The following is a 22,556-nucleotide window of genomic DNA, read 5'->3' as shown; positions in this document are numbered from 1 at the left end:
TTCCAGCTCCCAGCGTCACGCAAGTGTCTGGAGTCAGAAATCCCAGCAAGGAAATTCAGGAGGGAGCTGGAGGTCAAGTCTTTTGTCCCTGAGATTTCAGCAGGAGGCAAGCACAGTTCAAGCCCTTGGAGAATATTCTGTAGATGAAAGTCCTTACAAACTTCCTTCTCCTTTCCCTTGGCAATGAAGCAACCACTGCAGGCCAACCCAGCAAACAGCACACTGGTAGAGGGGCAGTCCAAACTCCTGCAGCTTCCTTGGTTCTTCTCCTTGGCAGAAAGGTTTCTTGTCCAGAAATGATCTAATCTCTTGGTATCAGGGTCCCAATATTTATACCCCAAAATCCTTTGTTCTCTGAAGGCAGAAAGGCCTCTGCCTAGTCCAAACCAGTTCCTGAGCACTTTGTTTACATGACTCTCTTCTTTCTTTCACTGTGCAGGGCAGAGACATCAGCTGCCCCACAGGAGATGGAGCCAGAACAGGGGAGGGAAGATACAGCTCTGGAGCACTCTGTTGACATTCCTCCTCTCCTTCCACAGTGCAGAGCAGAGACATCAGACAAGCCACAGGTGGTGGAGCCACCATTATAGAGGGAAGGCCCAGTCGTATTCAGGTCCCAGGTGCAACTCCTCCTTCCCAACTAGATGCAGATCTCTCTATTGACCTGGCCAAAGGGCGGGTGTCACCTAGGTTATTGGCGGACTTCTTAAGAAGCTGCTGCCATGTTACCATTCTTGCAAACCCACTGCCACTATCTTTGAATATTAGCTATACACCACTTACACTTTGCCCGAGTATCCTGCGCACTGTCAGTGACCTGGACAAAGGGAGCACACAAAGGCCTGGCCGTGGCTCATACTGTCGAACTATTCTGGACGGGGACCCCGAATACATCTGGCCCAGGAACAGAAACATAATTCTGTCCCCACCCCAGTGCTTTTTATTTTTTTAACTTGAGCGTGCCTAGGGGCTACCCTTTTTTTTTATCCTTCTCAGCACTCCCATTCCGAACTGTGGGGAAAGCGCCTTTATCGTCTAGGATTGTGTTTGAACTGGTGGCGCCCAATTCCATTGCCTTGTAATTCTGCTTGACTAGCGCTTCCTATGTCTAGAGCGTTTTTCAACACTTTGCGCACGGCATCACGCCACTCTGGCATGGCATCAGGTCGAATCCAGACTCTGCAGCCTTGGCAACCCGCATTCCGAACTTCAATCGCCCAGGCTGCGGGCTTGTGCGCTAACTCTGGGCCCTGACACTTCTTTTTTAAATAAATCATAGGCATTGGTGAGGCAGCCTATCGCCTCAATCACAGACAATCCCCCCATCTGCTGGGTATTGGATCTGACATCCACAGTATGGGCACCCCAGATCCCCCACTGACTGGACAGACACTGCCTCGAGTGCTGGCAGATAGCAATAAACATATTACAGTCCATAGACATGGGAACACAAGGTCACCTTCACAGGTCACAATACATAGGTCACTTTGCCGAAAAAGTCAGTTCCATGGGACATTGATATGTACCATAGTTGGAGTTCCTGGCAGGATTTTTTTTTTTTAGTTGGTGCCAGGCTCAAGGGCCTTTGATATTAAATGGTATCAAATCTGGTATCCTCACGTAGATGAGAGGTTCCTTTAGTGGTAGGTCCCTTTAGTGCTATGCGGAGGAGTTGCAATTTTTTCTTTTTTGGGGGGGGGGGCGAACTTGACCCGAATCGGGTATCAGAGTGCTTTACATCAGACCTGTTCCGTTACTCGAGGACCCACATTTATTTTTGGTTAGGCACGGGGAGATTAAGTGATTTGCCCAGAATCACAGGCTAAGTAAGAGTCTTTGCAGGGCCTATATAACTATATGCACAAGGATGTCCGAAATAACAACGTTTGGTTTTAACTTCTGAGAGATTTGAGCATATATACTTCGAACCATGAGTGCAAACTGTGCAGGCCCTATACGCATGTAACGCATGTAGTATGCACTCCTCACCGGAAGAAATCCCTGTACTTGACCTTTGCGAGTGTTGCACAACATCCGCGTGAAAGGCGCATGCTTTTTCACCCTGACAGCCTGCCGGCAAGACCTGCTCTCAGCAGCACATGACCTAACAGTCCCTGGCGTGTAGGCTATACCTAGCAAGACGAGCAGTTCCATTTGAAGCACCGAGCACCGACTTCGTTCTTTCGGAGGTGAAACTATTTTATTAAGGATGATTAAGCTGATTAAGTCGTTTTCTTCCTCCTGATGCAGCACGGACAGAGCTTCTCCTCCTGTAGTCTTGACGGACAGATCGTCCCAGGTACAAAAAATTCCTTGCAACAAGATTGGGTTCCTCCGCCATTGCTGCTCTCTCAATGGTGGCTGGTGACATTTGAAAGTGGTGAGGCGTAAAATGATTGTCATACTGCACTACAGCGATCGAGCGTAGCGAGCGAGCCCGAACAACTAAGGGTCCGATCTAATAGGTGCAACTTCGAGCAGGCCTCTTATACATGTGGTACAATACCATAACATATGCAGTGCAGCGCAATAACACACAAGATGCTTGTACAGTGCAGCACAAATCATCTATATTATAATCTAGCATATACAATGCAGCTACAAATAGTTGTCTGCAGCGAGAACAGAAAAGGCATTAGCCAATCACACGGCTGTATGTATGACAAGAAGAAGATGTGGCAAAAGTATTTCAAATTATTAAATGCTTCTATTTAAAAACTAATGAAAACTATCCCTCGTGAATGTATATCAATATTGGCATGCGTGATGGTAATGAACATGCACATAACGGAGGATAAGCGCAGACTGGGTGAGCTCCTTCAAAATACCGGATGGAGTCGGGGTTAAAACGGCGCTTTTTCCCAGTGTCTCACCATTGCACCACGCACCGGTGCCCTGCGGGCTGCGGTAGCTGCTGTGAGCGCACATGGTACTCAGCGGCATTGTTCTGCTGCAGGAGCTCGCGTTCTGAAAGCAGCGGCCGGGCATATTCAAAAGATGACTGAGGGTGCACGCGTGCGTCCCAGCTCTCTGTTCTGCGTGGCCTACAAGGCCTTGCGGCTGGAGCAGAAGTAATTCTCACAGCATGCGACGCACATGCACTGTTGGGGGGTCATAAGCGCACCAACTTATATTTGTCATAGGGAACTAAACCTCCCTTATATTGAAGATTTTATAAGATCTAGACCCGCACTGTTTTGGATAAAAATTTGGTGCAATTCCGCTGCTTCCCTGTCACGTGATATCATCAGGGACTGCCTAAAATGTGAGAAGGCTAACTGCATACCCTGGTTTAGGGCTGTAGAAAACAGTTTATCAAGTGTGGGCCTGGGTCACCTTTTTACATCCCCACAATTGATCGATCAAACACATAAGAACTTAACAAAAAGGGCTCTCTATGAATGTTACCGCAAGGAAAGGCTAAGGCGTGATCTGACAAAATCTTCCATAATTAGATATACCGCCTTTATGGAGTCATGTGAGAAACCATCTGCCCCGCCTCAGAGTTATCTATGCTTAAAACTAGGCAGATGGAATAGGAGCCTGCTATTCCGATTCAGAGACGGAAGCATTATAAATTTACTTTGTTTTCCGTTAGGTTTTAACAAATGTGTGGAAAGCATAAAATGTCCCTGTAATCTCGGTGGTACACAAAATCTGCTCCATTTCATTTTCTTTTGCGGTTTTTACAGAATGCACACTTTGCACTTTATAATGCCGTATTGTAGGAAAAATGCTCTGACTGATTTTAATCTAGCTTTTAACGATATTTTAATGTTAAAGACTGATGATGCCATCCTCAGAGTGAGCAGCTTTCTTAAAGCAGCTGTACGATCACGTGCTTCTCTGCTAATTGATTGAAACATTTGCACTATGCTTATTCTTTGCACATTTGCTTATTGCACAATGCATATTTTTGCACTAAGAATTGTACTCTTGCACATGATTAAATTGTATGTTGTTATGAGTTTGTACATGTGGGATGGAATCTGTGTTTTATATTATTGATGAATCTTATGCTGTACTTTTATGGATGTTTTACAATCCGAATAAAGATCATTTGACTTGACTTGACTTGACATGCACTGTCAAAGCTGTTTGTCTGTGTGGGGCTGATCACACCTTCATTAGTGACAGGACGTTACCGGTGCAGGGCTGCAACGGTCAATCGGAGGCAGCACATTCAACTCTTTAGGAAACATGTTTTGTGTACTTAACTTGTAACTTCTAATAATAACAATGAACACAAGATCAATATTACTTATAATCTGAAATATAAACCTGCAGAATTATGAAAGTACCTCATATAGTCTTGTGCAGTGGCAGCCCTCGACATTTTGGATGGGTGCAGCAATTAAACTGGGATTCGTGCAGCACTGTGCACGTCATCGGGAAGGCATCAGGCAGCCTCCCTCCCCTCCACCACAGCGTTGTTGATTCATGCGGCCGCTGCCCACCTGTGTCATTTTCTCTCTGTATGCTGCAGCATACAGAGAGAACAGGGAGAGTGGGCGGAGTTGCTTGAGGGCAGGGGGGGGGGAGCGACTGTCTGTTTGAGCGGCCTCAGGCTGCCCAAACAGTCATTATGAACAACAGTGGGAAAGACATTCCCCCCTGCCCTTGAGCAACTCTGCCCACCCCCAACCAGGAACTTCTGCTTTCTCGCCGTGCGAGAAGGCAGAAACAAATCGTAGTTATTACAGCAATAACTACCATTTGTTTCTGCCTTCTCGCACGGTGAGAAAGCAGGGGGGTGGTGCCCATACGCCCCCATAGAGGAGCCGCCACTGTGCTCCCCCGCTCCATGAAAATTGGAGCTTGCCTGGGGGAGCAGTGCTTATATCCCCCCCCCCGACTCGCCTTCGCCTCCAGGTAGGCCCCCTTTCCATTGGAGGGTTTGTATCCCACCATGCCCCCCATTGGCCAGGGGTGTCCTCGCCACTCCGGCGGCTGCCACGGCAAGAAGGGGAGATTCTTTTGGCCTCTTTGTCCTTTTCGCGCCAAACGCCACCCCCACTAGTTTATCCGGGGGGAGCACGGCGCAGGTTATGGCGGCGGCTCTCGAACCCCCTTCGGGAGCAGCCTCTGCAAAAGGGATTATTGCCTTGGCTCTACAGTGTAGGAGGGAATGAAAAGGCACTTAGTAGAAACACTGTCGGAGAAATGGATGATGGCAGAAAGGGAAGGGCAAAGATTAGGTTAAATGCCAGTGTGATCAAATTTCATGTACAATTGTCCATAGAACTGCTAGCTTCCCGGCCCACTTCACTACTGAATGACCACATATTCAACTCTCTCTCATTCTACCTTTCTTGACCTGCACTTACAAGAGGAAGCAGTCCCTAAACTCTCTAGTTCTCTCATCTATCTAGATCTTTCATCAGCCCTTCTCCCAAACGCACTTGAAAACCTTCTGTCACTGTGGCTATTTTGAATAAATGAGTTCCAAACCCTTCGTGCTTCAACCTCCCAACTTCAGACACTGCTGTAATGCTTCTATGACCTGTCTGTCTCTTACTTTGGAGCAATCCGCATGATTAAATAGCGGCACTGGTGCCCTTCCTTCACAGAAACATGACCCCTTCCAGTATCTTCATTTGCCAAATGCCCTCTTCTCCTGACCTCTTAGGTCAAACTATGCTCCCTTCTCTCTATGGTCAGTCTTGCTTCAACATATCAGTAACCATATCCCATTACTCATTCTCTTCACGTCATCCATCTGTAAACATTCATACCTTTTTGCCCCCAGACAACTGAAATTCCCTAAAGACCAGTACTGTAAATATTTCCCCAAAGAACAATGCACCTCAGGTGTTTGCACATACTGATCTCACTTGGACCACCAAACCTCTGAAAATCTCCACTGTAACTGCTTTCCTCGAGTCCCCCTTTTTTACCTCTCTCACCGACCTACCCCTCAAGTATCCTCTTCCCCGTTTCTCCCCCACATGGATTGTACCTCCACAGACATTTTATGTAAAATTGAATGTCCTCCATTATCCACCCAATAGATGCTAAACTCTTCTGCATCTTCACTACCACAAAGTTGATTATGTCCATCAATCTCTCCTCCAACCCCCTTCCTGAATTTTCCCTTCCCCTACCTCCGATCCATGAAACTTAGCCCTTCGCCTGTGACACTTCCTTGTCAACTCTGATACAGACCTTTCCTCTAGCTGCATATCTATCATAGTAGATCTCCCACAAGTAATGAGATACGCCATGCTTCTCGTATCTGCCTCAGGCACCAAACCACAGAATCTCACCCAGTGTGAAGGAGATAACAAATTATACTCTCAGTTGTTCAAACCAGCAATGTCTCTCACACTAAGCCGAATATTCCACTGCAAACACATCAAAACCACTCTCTCAGAAGTCGTAAAAAATATTCATAATTTGTCATCATCTTGTGTAGCAAATACAGAACTGACGTTTTATCAATCACAAATGTCACTCTTTTTTCCTCCAGTTCCTTCCTCCACAATATCACTGCCACCATAACCAGGAAAAATTCTAAAAAAGAATATTATATAATAACATACTGTGTCTCTTGTTCCTCCAAACCAGTGGCCCTTCTCTGCACACAACTGCCTTTTCCAGTAAACTCTGAACCCACCCACTCCAAATGCATCAGAGGAGAGCTTTATTGGTCATGTCAACCACAATTTCACACTATTGTACTATTCATGGAATCTCAACTACAACCGGAAATGGTTTCTCACCTTCTGTCATTTTTGTGATGTGGTTTTTTGTCCCCCTCATGGCGAACACCAGCTGTCTACAGAATGATCTGCCAGGGGCCATCACCCTGCATGTGAAGGTGTGATGTCCAAACACCTGTTAAAGTTTTGTCAACTCATATTTTTCTCTCTAGTCACCTCCTTCAAACATCCCTGTCAAGGTAGTCAGCTTACCTTCATTTAACCCTAACATGATTGCAATGGAGTGTAATTCAAACCGCAGAAATGCCAATTGCATGCACAGGATCTCTGTCTTTTCAGATACTTGAAGTATTCCAAACTGTTCTGTCACCCACTTCAGCGAATTCATCAGTCTATTACACTCGCCATTCTCTACTGGTCTATGTACCTTCCAAAAATTGTCCAAATAGTGCAGCACCTGCTCAGGCACAGACATTTGCCTCACCACTCACTCCAAGAATGTGTTCAATTTTTTCGACTACTGCACAGACCACCAAGCACCCCATCAGCATAGCTTTGTCAATGTAGAAGTGACCTTCAAAGAGAATGCCCAACTATTGAAAGTTGTTGGGGTGAACTGGTAGTAGTGTAAATTCTAAATTTATATCAGGCTTCCCCATCACTGCACCCATACTGCACTTTGTCACTAGTTGTATTTCCCAAGCTGGATTGGCATATTGGACTTACCTGTCACTCCACTCTATAAAAACATATACCAAAGTCCTTTACATCAAGAGGAGATGTTGCCTTCAAAATGGAAATGGGCCTGTAATCCTTCCTCCTTCCTCCTCCCTCTGACACTTGTCCATTTATATTCAGCTTTTTCGAGAACTAGAATCATCCACACCTCTGCCTCTCATTGGTCCCTTGAGGGTATCCTTAATTGAAACCCTCAATAAACCCCTCCCAAAGAAACATGGGTGCTGCCATATCAGGGAATTGTATCAACTATGGTTTCAGAGATTCAGATATAACCGATCTAATGGCCCTTGCCCACCACTCCTCTGTTATCCCCTTTACTCCTGACATTTCTGTGCTGGCCTTGCCTTCCCAAGCACTATGTGGTGGGATATTCACTGCTGCATTTTGAGCAGTCCTGATGACATCTGTAAGGTAACCGATGACAGTCCCCTGTCCTAAAAGTCCTGCATGATCCCAGTGGTGCCAGACTAAGCGCACTTCCCCCTTCTGCCTCCTGACCCCCGGAATTGGACGCCCTTGAAACTTTATGTATGGCAGTGGTGGGCCACTTGCTGTCTGTACTATAATTAACTGCCTATTTGGTGTCTGAAATCGTAAACAAAGTTAATTGTCCAAATCGGCCCTTGACATTGTAGGTGTCAGGCCTTTTGGGTAACAAAATTCCTCGCAGTACTGATGCCAGGCCAAACCCCAAAAATATATGCTGCTCGCCCTAATTACATGCCTGTACTTCCACGCTGTCCTCTGGGAATTTGTCACATATGAGATATGTGAATATGTTGAGGGCTACCATCTATGTATCAATGTTAACTGGTACTTTCAGAAGTTTGATCAACTCTCTTTTCTGTCTGAAAGCCTTATTTGTAATTGATCTCCCTGCCTGTGTAATAGTTTAAAAGTGTCTACGTATTCATTTGCCCTTATTTGTTCTTTGATGCTGAGCAAAAGATGACCTCCCAAAGGGTCCAGTTAATTTTGTCACCTTCCTAATCTCCTAATCACTTTGGCCTTACACCCAACCTCCTCTCTTGTTCTACCCCTTCAGCTGGTATGTCTCTTCACCCCATGGGTCAGTTTCAACCCCAACGCTCATCTTTGTACACCCTTCCGCTGGTATCACTTCACTCGCCCCAATGATGCCTGTTGATCTGCCCTCAAACAGCATTCTCTTCAATCTGCGCTTCCATAGACATAGACCATTCTTTCTGAGCCAAACAACTGTCCTATAACTCCCACAATGCTCTCTGGATGTTGAAGAATACTTTTTCATCCGTTTTCCGTACTAATCCTACCATATATCTCATTTGTCTCATTTCTCAGCCCATCAATTCCGCCATACTCACTTTCTGGCTCCCCCCACTCTGCCTCCGGATTTCTGATCTTCTAGGACTTTTCTCAGTGTCCTCCTGTACGCCACTCCTCCAGCAGAACAGTGCTGTTTTCTCTGGACACTTCTCACCCATCTGCACCAGTGCTAATTTCTTTGATGGGTCACCCCCCTGATCCCCTGGTGCTTCCACTTTATGTCAACCTTTGACATTATGCCTACTCTCCCTTAACTCCCTTGACCCCCCACTGCTCCTACAAGCACAATTCCCTGGTGTTTCCACCATATGTCACACTTGTTGTTGTGCCTTCTGTCCCTTAACGCCCTCCAGCCCCGAACCGCTCCTACAAACACTGTTTTCTGATGTTTCACTGTCTGGACTTCCTTCTTCATCATTCCCCAACTCATCCTTGTCCATCATGCAAACCCCTTTTGCTGTGCTTGTCTGCCATATTCATACCTGTGAACCAACGTCACTGTAATCGCAGTTCTGGTCATCACACTCAACCAAAATGTCCAAGTTAATTGACCAACCACCTATCCTTCCCCTCTTCTACACTCTGAGCTGGTCCTACTGTATTTTCGGGCATCTTCCAGTCGTCCGTCTTTGTTGACTTGCTTATGTTCTTGTGTCGCGGGTGCTCACATGAGTCAGCCTGCCCCATAGAACTGAAATGCTGGACAATGGCCACCATCCTGCTCTTAGCTGAATGTACGCCTCAATAATATGGACTTGACCTGACTTCAGCAAGGTCCGGGCGGGCTAACTCTGACCCTGCAGCTCATATACCAGTCTCTCTCTTCCCCCAGGTCTCACCACCATGACTCTGTCCCGGTACCTCTCGCTCACCTCCCCCCCCCCACCATCTCGTTGGTGATTGCCCAGTGGCTCTGTTTCTGTTATTGCTTTCCTCTGACACCCTCCTCATTGGATCTTCAACCTTCCTCCTCTGGTCATTCTTCTACCCACTGATTGTGGGAGCACTCTAGCTCCCCTCAAAGACCACCCGCTGAGCCCCTGTGATGCTTCAGCCGGTCAGCTTCAGTGTCTTAGCTCTCTGGGTGCAGTTTATCTTCATTCTATGTGTCATAAACTAGTTCTTGTCTCTTCCCTACTGCTCAACTGGAACGTGTGATGACCTCATAGACTGTTTGGGTGCTTGTGCGTGTGTGTGTGGAGCATCAGTTGGTGAACGGAGGCTGAGCAGCAGGGAGGCTGCTCCTGGTGGGGCTACGCTTCATCTTCTTATATCCTTCTACTCATCTATCCTGGAACTAAGCTACAATAAAGATATCCTGTTATACACCTGGCCTGTGTATCTTCCATTTACAACATTTTGGCAACAATCATGAAGAACCTACGCGTGGAGTAAGGAAAGCCCTGAACAAAGGTACTAAGGAACCAAGAGACTGAAACTTTAAGGAAAAGGAAAGGTTATGGAAACCAAGGCAAAGAAACTTTGAAGAAACGCCCCACCAGTGTCTTTTACCACTTTTGCAGCCTACAGACTGGGTGTTTCACCTCCTTTTACCGGTCTACAACCAATCTCCGGTGTAACCTCCTGAAGTAAGTTGGTGACTGATGTACATCTAGTTATTAACCACAGTTGGAGGAGAAGGCTGGCAGCATCATAGTCAATAACACTGGCAACAGGATAAAATTGGCAGCATCAGTTTGACACCAACCGGCACCATTTAGCCTGTGAGGGACGTCAGCGATGACTTTTGTGGCTTTTTACAGAGGCTACAAGTGATGCTGGAGTGCGCTACTTCATGAAAGCTGGCCCTTAACTGTCATGTCGCTTTTGACTTTTATGTGAGGCAGGCACTTGTTGGATCCGTGTTTTGAAGGTACCCTGGTGGAGCCAGTGACAACGTCTCTAACTCTATATTAGAGACTATTTGGGACACCTGTTTTGTTGGTGAGTGCCTCTTTGGTGTATTTGACCGTTTACCATGCTTCGTGCTACATTTGAAAAGGCGCCACGAGCAGCGACATTTGAATTTGTGCCGCAAGCTCTATCCAAGCACCAGCATGCGCATTCTTACCTTCATTCTGTGTGTTACCTCCATCTGTTCTCCTATGACGTCTGTCCTCAAGGATCCTGGCTGTTGCGGACATTTTGGTGCAAGGTGAGGCTGGGAGCTATCCGGCGGGCCGTCTCTGATGCGTGCTACCTGCCTGTGGTTGGCAAAAGCCTCAAGTGTTCCAGTTAGTTTACCAACCACGTCTTTTGCCGAACAACTCTTCACGGATTAAAGCAGTCCGTGGACGTATACTGCTGCTGTTTCCGCTGTTCTTGGATAAGAAGTTTTATTCAATTGGCCCTCTTGTTGTATTTCATGTTCCCAGCCTGATGTGGAGTAAAAGTCACCAGTGCACAATCTATGGTCGCATCAAGAAACTTGTGAGACTTTTCTTTTTCCTGTTTTTCGGTCTCCTCAGCACTCCGCAGCAAAACGCGCTATGTCCATGGTCTGTGTTTGCATTTGCCGTTTGGAGACATTAGCGATACTCCTTGCTGACTCTACCATCTAAAACTGGTGCTCACATCCAATAACTGTTTTAGTTTGATGTCAACCACTTTGAACTTGATTGCACAGCTGTATATCGGAAAGCGACAGCTGCATGCAGCTTTTGGACTAAGGTTTCTCTGTGGGTTTAAACTTCGGGTGAGAGATCGCTCCCCGCAGCTCGAGACTTTCTTTTCATTATATTGCTGGCTATTAGAATGTATGTCTCGTTTTGTGCACCCTGCCCTGAAGAGAATTAGTGGGTGGTCGCTGCCTCGCATTCAGTATGTGGAGCTCTTTGTACCAATTTTTACACCGGTTATGTGTGTGGCGGCGTTGTGGGGGCAGTCAGTAACTTAATTCCGTTTTTAGGGTGACGCTTACCCTGCTGTGTACCCTGTCATGGGGAGGTTGTATGGGCGGTCAGTGCCCTTGATGTTTAGGATGTACCATGTATGGGGAGGTTGTGAGAATGGTGAGTGCCCAAGTCTAGTTTTTTTTAGTGTAGTGTACCTATTTTTGGGAGGTTGTGTGGCCAGTCAAATGCTCCAATTTAGTTTTTAGGGTGATGTATACTCTTTGGTGCACCCTTCATTGGGGAGGTGGTGGGGCCAGTCAAATGCTCCAATTTAGTTTCCTAGGGTGATGAATACCCTATGGTGTACCCTTATTTGGGGAGGCTGAGTACGTTGTACCTTGTAATGAACACCTATTCCAGTTACAATTACATTTTCAAACAAAGAGTATATCCATTTTTGGGGAGGTTGTGGGAGTGAGTGCTCCTATTTTATGTTAAATGTAGGTTGTGGGGGCAGTTAGTATCCCAGTCATATTTTCATACATAGATTATACCCATCCATGGGGAGGTTGACGGAGCCAGTCAATGCTCCAATTTTGGTTTCTGGGGTGATGTTTTACCCTATAGTGTACCCTTCTTTGGGGAAGTTGTGGAGTCTGTTAATGCTCCGTTTGAGTTGACGCAATTCTACGGTGTACCCTTTAATGGGGAGGTTAATGTTTTTGCTTTAGGTTGTGGGGGCAGTTAGCTTCCCAGTTATTCTCCCTAGCATATGAGTGTACCCTTTTATGGGGAGGTTGTGGGGACAGGACAGCGCGTATCCCAAAGTCATGCCCTCGCAATTTTGTTCTTCCCCAAGGGAGGGGATGGGGCATGTCTAGTTATTCTTCCAAGTAATTCTTCTTCTACTTTTCATGATGTATTACATCTATTGTCATATGCACTTTGAAATGTTTCTTTTCATGCTTATGTTATTTCTGATGTATCGTTTATAATGACTTTTCCTCTATTGCACTTCTTTGCAGTTTTATTCCCTAAAGAAAGAGGATGTATCATAAACTAGTTCTTGTCTCTTCCCTACTTCTCGGCTGGAACGTGTGATGACCTCATAGAATGTTTGGGTGCCTATGTGTGTGTGGAGCGTCAGTTGGTGAACGGAGGCTGAGCAGCAGGGCGGATGGTCCCGGTGAGGCTACGCTTCATCTTCTTATATCCTTCTACTCATCTATCCTGGAACTAAGCTACAATAAAGATATACTGTTATACACTTGGCCTTTGTGTCTTCCATATACGACCCTGTGCATCTTGTTATATTGACAGTAAGTCTGTTTCTTGTATCTTTGGGCCCAGATACCAGTAAACAGGGATACCATCAGCCAACATCAAGTTAAGGTGCAGGATCAGGCTTTCAAACAATAAATTCCAGTATAAAGTTGCTTGGGCCAATGACAGGCCACCGTATATTTCTCCACTCAGAAAGGGATTTGTTAAATGTTTCAATCTCCAGATTGTCTGCAAGTAACAAGCTGCCACAGCCCTGGACCTTCGTATTGTAGTTAGCGTAATAGCCGATAGATAGATGCAATAGTAAGGATTTCACATTGCAGTGGGGTGTACTTAAGGTTATGGCTATATTAGAAGGAGGAGGGCAACATTTGATGTTCAAGTGTTTAATGGACTAAACAGAAATTAAAACTTTTTGCCTCCAACTGAAACCCACATGAGGCGTTAGATTGTGCACATCCCTGCTTCACTGGAACTCTTGTTGCTGGAAATCCAGCCCCCCTGGTGGCTGAGGAGCATCAGCCTCTTGAATGAGATTGTGGAGATTTGCCAGTCCAAGTGAAGAGGTGCTTGAATCCTGACAGGTGCAACTCAAACATTCAGACTTCTGAGTTTTATAAAACCAGTGCATATGTTTATGTTTATGTTTATGTTTATGTTTACGTAATTTGTATAGCTCAACAAATACCCTGGGGTGTCTCAGCGCTTTTGAACTTCAAGGGACAAGGGCCAGCAGTTGGAATCATTGATAAAATAATCAGGTCTTCAAGGATCTTCGGAATGAGATGAGCGTGGGACTGGTTTTGATCGACAAGGGTAGAGAATTCCAGAGTTTGGGGGTCGCCACCAGAAAACGTCTATCTCCCCAAGTTGAGGTTCTGGTGCGGGGGACAGGTAGTAGGAAAGTGGAGGCTGATCGCAAAGATCTTTTTGGGGCATAGATCTGGAATGCATTCCTAAGGAAGTGAGGCCCAGTCTCGTGTATGGCTTTATAGGCGATACAGAGTGCCTTAAATTTGATCCTGTTCCTGACTCGTAACCAATGGAGATGACGTATTGCCAAAGAGGTAGAGTGATGTTTGGGAATGGTGAGCAAGACTCTGGCTGCCGCATTTTGAATAGACTGCAGTTTATTTAGAACTTGTTCTTGCGCATTAAGAAATAGCGCATTACTGTAGTCTATTTTAGAGAAGACCAGGGTGGTAATCAGGGTTTTTCCTGCTGAGGCTGGCAGGTATGGAAGTAGTTTTTTAATTTTCCTCAGTATAAAAAAGGAGGAAGAAACTACTGAATTCACGTGGTGTTTAAATGACAGCTTGTCATCAAAAATGACTCCCAGGTTTCTGACCTTGGCCACTGGGATCGGTGGGGGCCCCATTTGCTTGGGCCACCATATGGGAGACCAATCTGGTGAGAGGGTGCCAAAGGTCATAACCTCGGTTTTATCCGAGTTGAGTTTCAAGCAGTTCCTCGACATCCAGGAGCAGATGGCTAACATCCCCTCCTGGAATCTCGAGGCGACTGCCGGTCCGTCCCTGTGTACTGCTTGCACCAGCTGTATGTCATCAGCATAGGTGGTTAAGGATAATCCGTGCGTTTTTATGACTCTCGCTAAGTCCGCTACATATATATTAAATAATGTAGGGCTTAACGATGAGCCCTGGGGTACCCCGCAGGGTAAGGTGAAAAAGGGTGGAGTAGAACTCCCCTAACCTCACCGCCTGCGTACGGTTGGCCAAAAAGGAGGTGAGCAAGTCTTTGGCCGAGTGGTTAACCCCCAAGGCTGCGACACGGTTGATCAAGATGGAGTGATCAACCGTGTCGAAGGCGGCAGATAGGTCTAGAAGTATAAGGACCGCCGCCCCGCCATGGTCTAAGATGTTCCTGATTTCATCGGCGGCCTTTATCAGGGCGGTTTCTGTTCCATGGCCCTTCCTAAAACCAAACTGCGTGTCATCCAGAAGCTGATGAGTATCAATGAACTCTGATAGCTGTTGGTTCATCAGAGATTTGAAGATTTTAGCGGGGAAAGGGAGGCAGGCAATCGGTCTATAATTGGCTGACTCACCAGGGTCAAGGGAGGGTTTTTTGAGTAATGGTTTGATAATTGCCTTTTTCCATATTTACGGGTAGACTCCTGTTTGAAAGATGGAATTGCAAATGTCTGTCAAAGGGAGGGTAGTAGCCTCCATAATGGACTTAGATATAGAAGGTGGGCAAGGGTCTAATGGGGATCCTGACTTTATGAATGTGGTGAGTTTACTGATTTGTTGAGATGAAACCGGGTGAAAAGCAGAGAAGGTAGGTCTACGGGCAGGGGGCTGAAGGTGAGATGAAAAAATTTCTGGAGAGTTAGGGGTGGTGAAAGTGAAGTATATGTTGGTGACCTTGGTTGCGAAAAATGTAGCTACAGAGTTGCAAAGGTCTTGAGATGCCTCAATGGGAGGGCCTGTTGGAGGATTAGCGAGGGAATCAACAACTTGAAACAGCTTCCTGGCTGAGTTCTGAGCCAGGTCGATCTGGGATGAAAAGTACTCCCTTTTGGTTTCCAGGATAGCTCTTTTGTATATTGCTAAGGCATTTTTATAAATTAGTTTGTCTTCGGCGCTGTAATGTTTGCGCCAGTGTCTCTCAAGGTTCCTACAGTGCTGTCGGTGGAGTCTAAGGTCCTCGGAAAACCATGGCGCAGATGGCGCAGCACGGTTGGGAAAGATTCATTTAGTCGGGACTAATTGGTCAACAGCCTCCTGAATCCAATCCTGGTACCTATTTGAGGCCAGGATTGGGTCTGGGGAGGTCTCAAATGGGGAATTTATAAGTGTAGCAGATAGGAGTGGGATGTCAAGATTCTTCCAGATTTTCGTGTAGATTTTCGATATGTGTTTGATAGTCATTTACATCTATTATCAAGTGCTCTTTAAAAATCATTAAGTGCTCTGTAAATGTGCATTACTGTACCAAAAAATCGTAAGACATATGACACTTTCAATTAATTGAATAGGCATGTCACACAGCGCCGAGACAGCAAGTTGATTTCGTTGCCTGTGTCCCCCAGACAGGATGAAACATTTCTTGCAGCAAGCAATTGCTGTTGTTTCTCCCTCACTTTTAAACAGCAACAGTTTTTTCAAAAACCTCTTCATTTTTTCGCTTAGCTTAAAAAACGGGAACTCTTTCCAATTTGGTTACCTCGAGGGCAGTTTTTAGTAGGAGTCCGTTTGAGTTTTTGGTTCCTTCCCACATATGGCCTGCTGAGTGTGTCAGCTGCTCTGACTCCTGACCTTTAGTGTTCAAGAGTGATGGAGATGTCCAGGCCACAAAGTGATGGAGCGATTGGACCTGATGAGAAACTCCAGAAAACTCAATTTTCCCAATTTCGTATGAGTGACAGAGCCATTTCTGTTTCCCGGTGCATTCTGATACTTTTGGTATAGACGTTTCATTATTGACACAGGCTATTAATGCTGGAATAAGAACAGAAATCTGTATCTTGTGCCAGTTTTCTTGTTCAGGTGCTGGTCAGGGTTGTGACGTGAGGGTGTCGCACAAGAGGCATCCAAGTGTCACTTCTGGTAATGTCTTAGGATCAAAGGCGTGCTTTATCAGCTCAGCATACCTCCAGCTCCAAAGAAATGCAAAAGTAGACTACTCTATACACATAAGTGAGACAATAACAGAACAAGCTGCAAACTATTCTACTCTAAATAATGATTGTAAATAAGAAGCTGTGAACATATGAGAAACTAGGCAGAGACTAGACGGTGAGATCCAAGAGGAAACCCTCCTTGAGAAGAAAATTATATTTGTATTCAGCGAAATTCGGCCAAATGCCAAAAAGAGATATACTGTTCATATCTTTATATTGTGAATGTACAAAAGTGTCTGAATGCATGCTAAGGACAATAAACAGTAGCCCTATTTATTAGCAAAATGTCAGTGGATGAGTTCAATCAAGTTGGTATCTGTCCAGACATGGTTTGTAACACAGCCTCTTTCATTTGAGGATTATTTTAAGTTGGTCTTTTTGTGCGAGGAGCAGTCGCCGGCCATTAAATTGTACTCTATTGTCCATGTCCAACAATCCTGCTTCTAATCATTGCAATACTATCATCAGTGCCTTAGAACTGGCATTCATTAAATACAGAGATTGCAATTGTCACTGGAAAGCCATCTGCATTTAGTTTTAAATGCAGGGAGTAGCAGTACTGTCTCAAAAAGACACAATCCTACGATTATTGACTTTATGGATTCAAGGGTCAGGAACAATGGTCGATCATTAAAACTTAAAAGCTGTACAATATGTTTCAAATGCTACTTTTTTAAGTTTAAAAAAAGTAAAGTGTATTGAGGTCTAGTCAACAGAAAAGAAACAAACATGTCAAATAAAATGGAAAGCAAACATACAATATGAAAAGGGATCATAAGTATAAACATGAAGTTACGGTTACATCATCAATACAAATTTATGAAACAAGTTCAGCAACTTATTAAATATACAACAACATATTACTAATGACTAAAATTCATCATACTGATATGAGAAAGTAGAATGTCAAGGTGGTTTTAGGATAACTTGTGCAGAGCTGGCACTTGCATGGGAAATGTTGGCATGACAATCCAGAAATTCTGTAACTGGGGTCCATAATTGTGAACGCTTGATAGACGTGGGATATACATATGCTGTGTCTAGTCTAGGGTTATGACAAACTGCGTTCCACCAAGCCTGGAAGGATAAATCAGATAAGGATTTCCAGTGTTTGGTAATTTGCTGAAATGCAACCCCCAAACATAAGTACAAAACTTGCATGTTTATACGAGAATGAGACCAGTCTTCAGAGAGGGAACCCAAAAATATATTAGAAAGTGAAAAGGGTATTGAAGAGTTAAAAATGGAGGTAATCTGCTTCCAGACACAGGACCAAAATGTATGTAAATAAGGACAAGTAAAAAGCATATGCTTTAAGTCAGCATTCATGAAGGAACCTGACCAGCAGGTATTAGAAGTATTGACATTTATTTTATGAGGAAGAAAGTAATCTGTTATAAACAAAAAAAGTGTTTGTGTGGCATTAGCCACCCTGGAGGATTTGCATATTTTGAGCCAAATTTTATTCCATAATAGGTGGGGATAGGCTGTATCCAAATCACGCTCCAAATCCAGTTCCACCTAGGTTTTGTTCCTGGGAGAATTGGAAATAAATTTTTTTGAAAAACCTCTGGGGTATGGACAGTGGGATATAAGAGATAATGAAAAGAACGATATGGGATAACATCATTTTGATAGTGTTCAACCTTCCCCACCAAGAAAGATATAGTGGGTGCCACCTATCTATCAAGGAGGATTTTTTTTGATAACCACTTTTATTGATTTTAGGTTGCAACAAAGATAACGGCACCATTCAGGAATACAATGTGAAAGACAATGACAGGACAAAAACACATCACATTGGCATATAGAGGCAGACATGCATAAGGAAGATATTGGCATACCCACTGCAGTTCCGGACAGTACATCAATTCCCACTAGTCCTCTTTCACTCTGACCCACTTGCCCCACATTCGACGAAACTGCTTGGGACAAACTCTGGCCATATATAGAGCCCGTTCCTGTGCGGCACACCATTACACTCCCCTACGCCAGCGCGCCAACGTAGGTGCAGTAGTGTTCAGCCAGTGAGCTGCAGTGTCCCTCTTGGCCACGGCCACGCTGTATTAAGAAAGGGCTTCTCTGCCCTGGCGCCATCCAGCCCCTCAGTGATGCCCAAAAGCACTTTCATTGGGTCAAGGGGAACCTCCCAGCCCAGGACCTCAGTGAGCTCCCCGGTCACGCATTCCCAATACCTCTGGATCGCAGGACAAAGCCGTACCATGTGATAAAAATCTGCCTGGGGGTGAGGGCAGCGGGGACAGGAAGCATCAGACCGAAGCCGCACGTGGTGGAGGCGCAGCGGTGTAAGATAGGCAGTGTGAAGGAAATATATTTGTACTAACCTAAGCATCGCTGAGACTGCAATTATTTTGGGAGCCATCAAGGCGTCTCTCTAGTCAGCGTCCTCCAGGGCCCCAAGCCAACCCTCCCACTTGTCCCAGAGTTGAGATAGTGAGTTGGGGGTGTTGTTTGTAAGAGAGCTATAGATGCTGGAGATTCCCCCTCTCCCCAGGTTGCCATCATGGCCTGAGCTACGGGTGGGTTATATTCAGGTAAGTAAGTGCCCTCTGATATATAGGAGCGGAGGACATGGCATAGCTGCAAATATCTGAAGAACTGGTAAGAGTGGAGGGAGTACCGGGTATGTAAGTCCTGGAAGGAGCGTAAGTGAGTCTCACTCCAGACATCACCCAGTAGGGAAATCCCAATGAGATCCCAGGTTCGGAATCCGAAAGAGAAGCAACCTCTCGGAGTCTGGTTCCGCACCGCAAGGGGGTATACTGGGTCAGTTTGCCTGATCAGCGGGTATGGTGCAAGGAGGCCCACCAGGCAAAGAGTACTTCAGTGTCACTTCAAGTAGTTCTTGGGAGACAGCGTTTCCATACAGCATCCCCTGGATATTAGAAAAGTGCAGGGTGTGCAGTTCCAGACGGTACGCCGGGTCAGACCAGCCACCATTACACCAGTTGTGCACGGTAAAGAGTCGAGTCGCTAAATATTAAAGATGTAGGCTCGTCATCCCAAGACCTCTGTCAAAGGGCAGAGATCCGGCATTGGGCCAGCCTGGGCCTCTGCCCTCCCATAAAAACTTGGTGTCCAAACTGTCCATCTCACGAAACCAACATCTGGAGAAAGAGAGGGCTATTCTGCACAGAGGGTTCAGTGGTAGCATTTGCCATTTAAGGAGGTCAGCGCGGACTCGCTTAACAAATGGGGTAACATTTAAGTGACCAGGCGAGAATGGGAAGAAGGGCCACCCAAGGAGGACATTTTCAAAGAACATTTAGGGAGATTAATGGAGAGTGACAATTGAAGTCGAAAAGTACATACTTAAGTATTTGATATGATGTGAGTTCCATTTATAATTAGCTGATTGAAAATCATCTTTAAAGGTGAATTTAGTCAAAGGTAAAACCTCACATTTTTCATTAATAAGTTTGTAGCCGGAAACAGCAGAATAGGCCATTGTTTCTTGAAGAAAATGTGGAAGGGAAGATTGGGGTAGTGAGAGAAAGAAAAGATTGTCTGCATATGCTGCCAATTTGATATAAGTGTCACCAGAAATAAATCCAAAGATAGCTGAGTTTTGGTACATTTTTTATGAAAAGTTTGAACGGCTAGGTTGAATAGAAAGGGGGGATAAGGGACAACCCTGTCTAACACCAATACCTAAGGTAAAATAGGAGGAGGTAAGACCATTCGCAAAAATAGCTGCTTTAGTAGAAGAGTATAAAAGAGAAATGAGGTTAATAACTTTGGGACTGAAACCAAACCATTTAAGAGTTGAAAAAATAAAAGGCCAAGAAACTCTATCAAACTCCTTTTCTGCATCTAAAGCAATAGCTGCTAGAGGCTCAGAAGTATTTGGAGAGGATGTCAAACAACAAACGTATATTGTCAGTTAGGTAACGACCCTTCACAATACCCGATTATTCTCTACCCAAGAGACTAGGAAGAAGTGATTCTAATCGAATGGCTGTGGATTTTGAAAACATTTTATAATCATTATTCACTAATGAGATGAGCCAGTATTTTTTGCAAAAATGGGGGTATTTGTCTTCTTTGGAAATGAGCAAATCATGGCTTCCAAAAAGGAACCAGGGGAAGTTCCTGCAATTGAAAAGGAAAGTAATAACCTATGTAATTTAGGGAGAAGTAATTGAGAGAAATGTTGAAAAAACTCAACAGTAAAACAGAACCTGGAGCTTTATCTTTTTTACATGTGAGAAGCACACTGTGTAATTCTTTTGGAGATATATCAGATTCTAGTAAATCAAAATCAAAGGAGCTGTCAAATTATTTATTAATGGAGGAGAGATAGTCTGAGATGGAATTATCAGCAGGGGAGGAAACAGGAGTATATAGAGATTCGTAAACGTCACAGATTAACCTTAAGATAGTTTGCCAAAAATCTACCGGATTTATTTTGGCCACCATAAAATTTTGCTGTGGATTTAAGACGGTACAACGAAACATTATCAGTTGACTCTTTATTAAATTTAAGTTTAGTAGCTATGAGTTCGGTTAAAGAGGCTTCTGACTTAGTGGTACAGTAAGTGTGCTCTAATTTCTTTATCGATGAAAAAAGATCTGTGGCTTTCTTACGAGCTGCATGATGATTTTTAGATACAAAATGAATTACAAAATCACGAGTTGAAGCCTTAAAGGCATACCAAATTGTGTGAAAGGGAAGACTATCTGAGTCATTAAAGCTAAAAAAAGGAGGTAAAAAAAGAGTTAAGCACAGGATCAAGTAACAAGGAATTATTGAATCACCAACGCCGAGGGGCAGAAGCTGTATGAAGTATACCTAAGGAAATGGAAAAAGGGGCATGGTCAGAGATCAGTAAAGAGCCAGTCTCTGCAGATAAGATGGATTGTGGGATGTTATGAGAAGTGAAAATGTGATCTATACATTATTGTGTCTTGTGAAATGGTGAGAAATAGGTGTATTCCCTCAGGGTAGGATTACATAAACGCCAGGAATCAGTCAAGTGTCTATGTTAAAAGTACTGTAAAAATAAATTATGAGCTTTAGAGGGAATCTAGGAGGTGATAGAGTTTCGGTATATAAAGGGATATAATCTGATTACAATCTCCAGTTAAAATAAGATTTTCATGGGTGCAGTGCAACAACTTTTGTTCAAGATGGGATGAAAAAAGGGAGTAATTTGTAGTAGGAGCATAAATGTTAAGTAAAGAGTGAGACATTTTCCCAATAAGTAAATCTGTAAACAACCATCGTCCTATATCATCCCTTTCCTGAGAGATAAGTTTAACGTGGAGAGACTTATGACATAACGTAATAACACCATTGCGTTTTCCTTCACCCGGGGAGAAGAAGACGTCACCAACCCAGTCTCTTTTCAATTTCAAGGATTCAGACTCTGTAAGATGTTATTCTTGAATCAGTGCGATATAAGTGTTCAATTTAGATAAGTGGTTAAAACACGCTCCCTTTTAATCAGCTAATGTAGACCTCGGAGATTCCAAGTAATACAATTCAATGACATACGCAAACAAATGAAAAAATCATTTGAAATAGACCAAATAAAAGCTTAAATAGATACAAAGAAGACCACAACAACATGAAAATAAGTAAAAATGTAATATGAAGAGAAGAGAAAGGAAAAGAGAAAAAGGCCAAAAAAGTGAAGAGAACAGGAAAAATCATTTCTTAAAATGAAGTTTCATGCAAGTAAGGGGAGAAGATATGAAAGGAAGTCAATAGAGTACAAGATAAATAGAATAGAAAAAAGCCAGAGAGAAAACACAAACCTGTAGAAGTCCAAAATTGAGAGGGGGGGGGGGGGGGTGAAACCACATGGAAGGATGGCGTATCCAGATCTCACGGATGGAGGCACAGGGAAGACTGGAGATGAAATGGTGCTAGACAAGAGGAAATGCACACAACAATATTATCTATAGGAGAAAAAATATATAAGTAAACTGCAAAATGGTAATATGATAAATATAGGATATAAGAGCAACAAGGAACTGAAACATTATCTTTTTAAATATGAAATGTAGAGAGAAAAATATCAATAGGACATAGCAGAATAATCAGCCAGTTTGAGAAGA

General features: G+C 44.3%; 1 protein-coding gene across 1 annotated transcript in view; it reads left to right on the top strand.

The window, feature by feature from the left end:
- Positions 1–22,556, top strand: part of KNDC1 (kinase non-catalytic C-lobe domain containing 1) — a 757,927-nt gene that overhangs the window by 275,358 nt on the left and 460,013 nt on the right. The gene's annotated exons all lie outside the window — the stretch shown is intronic.

Source organism: Lissotriton vulgaris, chromosome 5 (genome assembly GCF_964263255.1).
Source record: "Lissotriton vulgaris chromosome 5, aLisVul1.2, whole genome shotgun sequence".
Classification (NCBI taxonomy): domain Eukaryota; kingdom Metazoa; phylum Chordata; class Amphibia; order Caudata; family Salamandridae; genus Lissotriton; species Lissotriton vulgaris.
The sequence above is the reverse complement of the archived record's forward strand: the minus strand, read 5'-3'. Positions and strand labels throughout refer to the sequence as shown.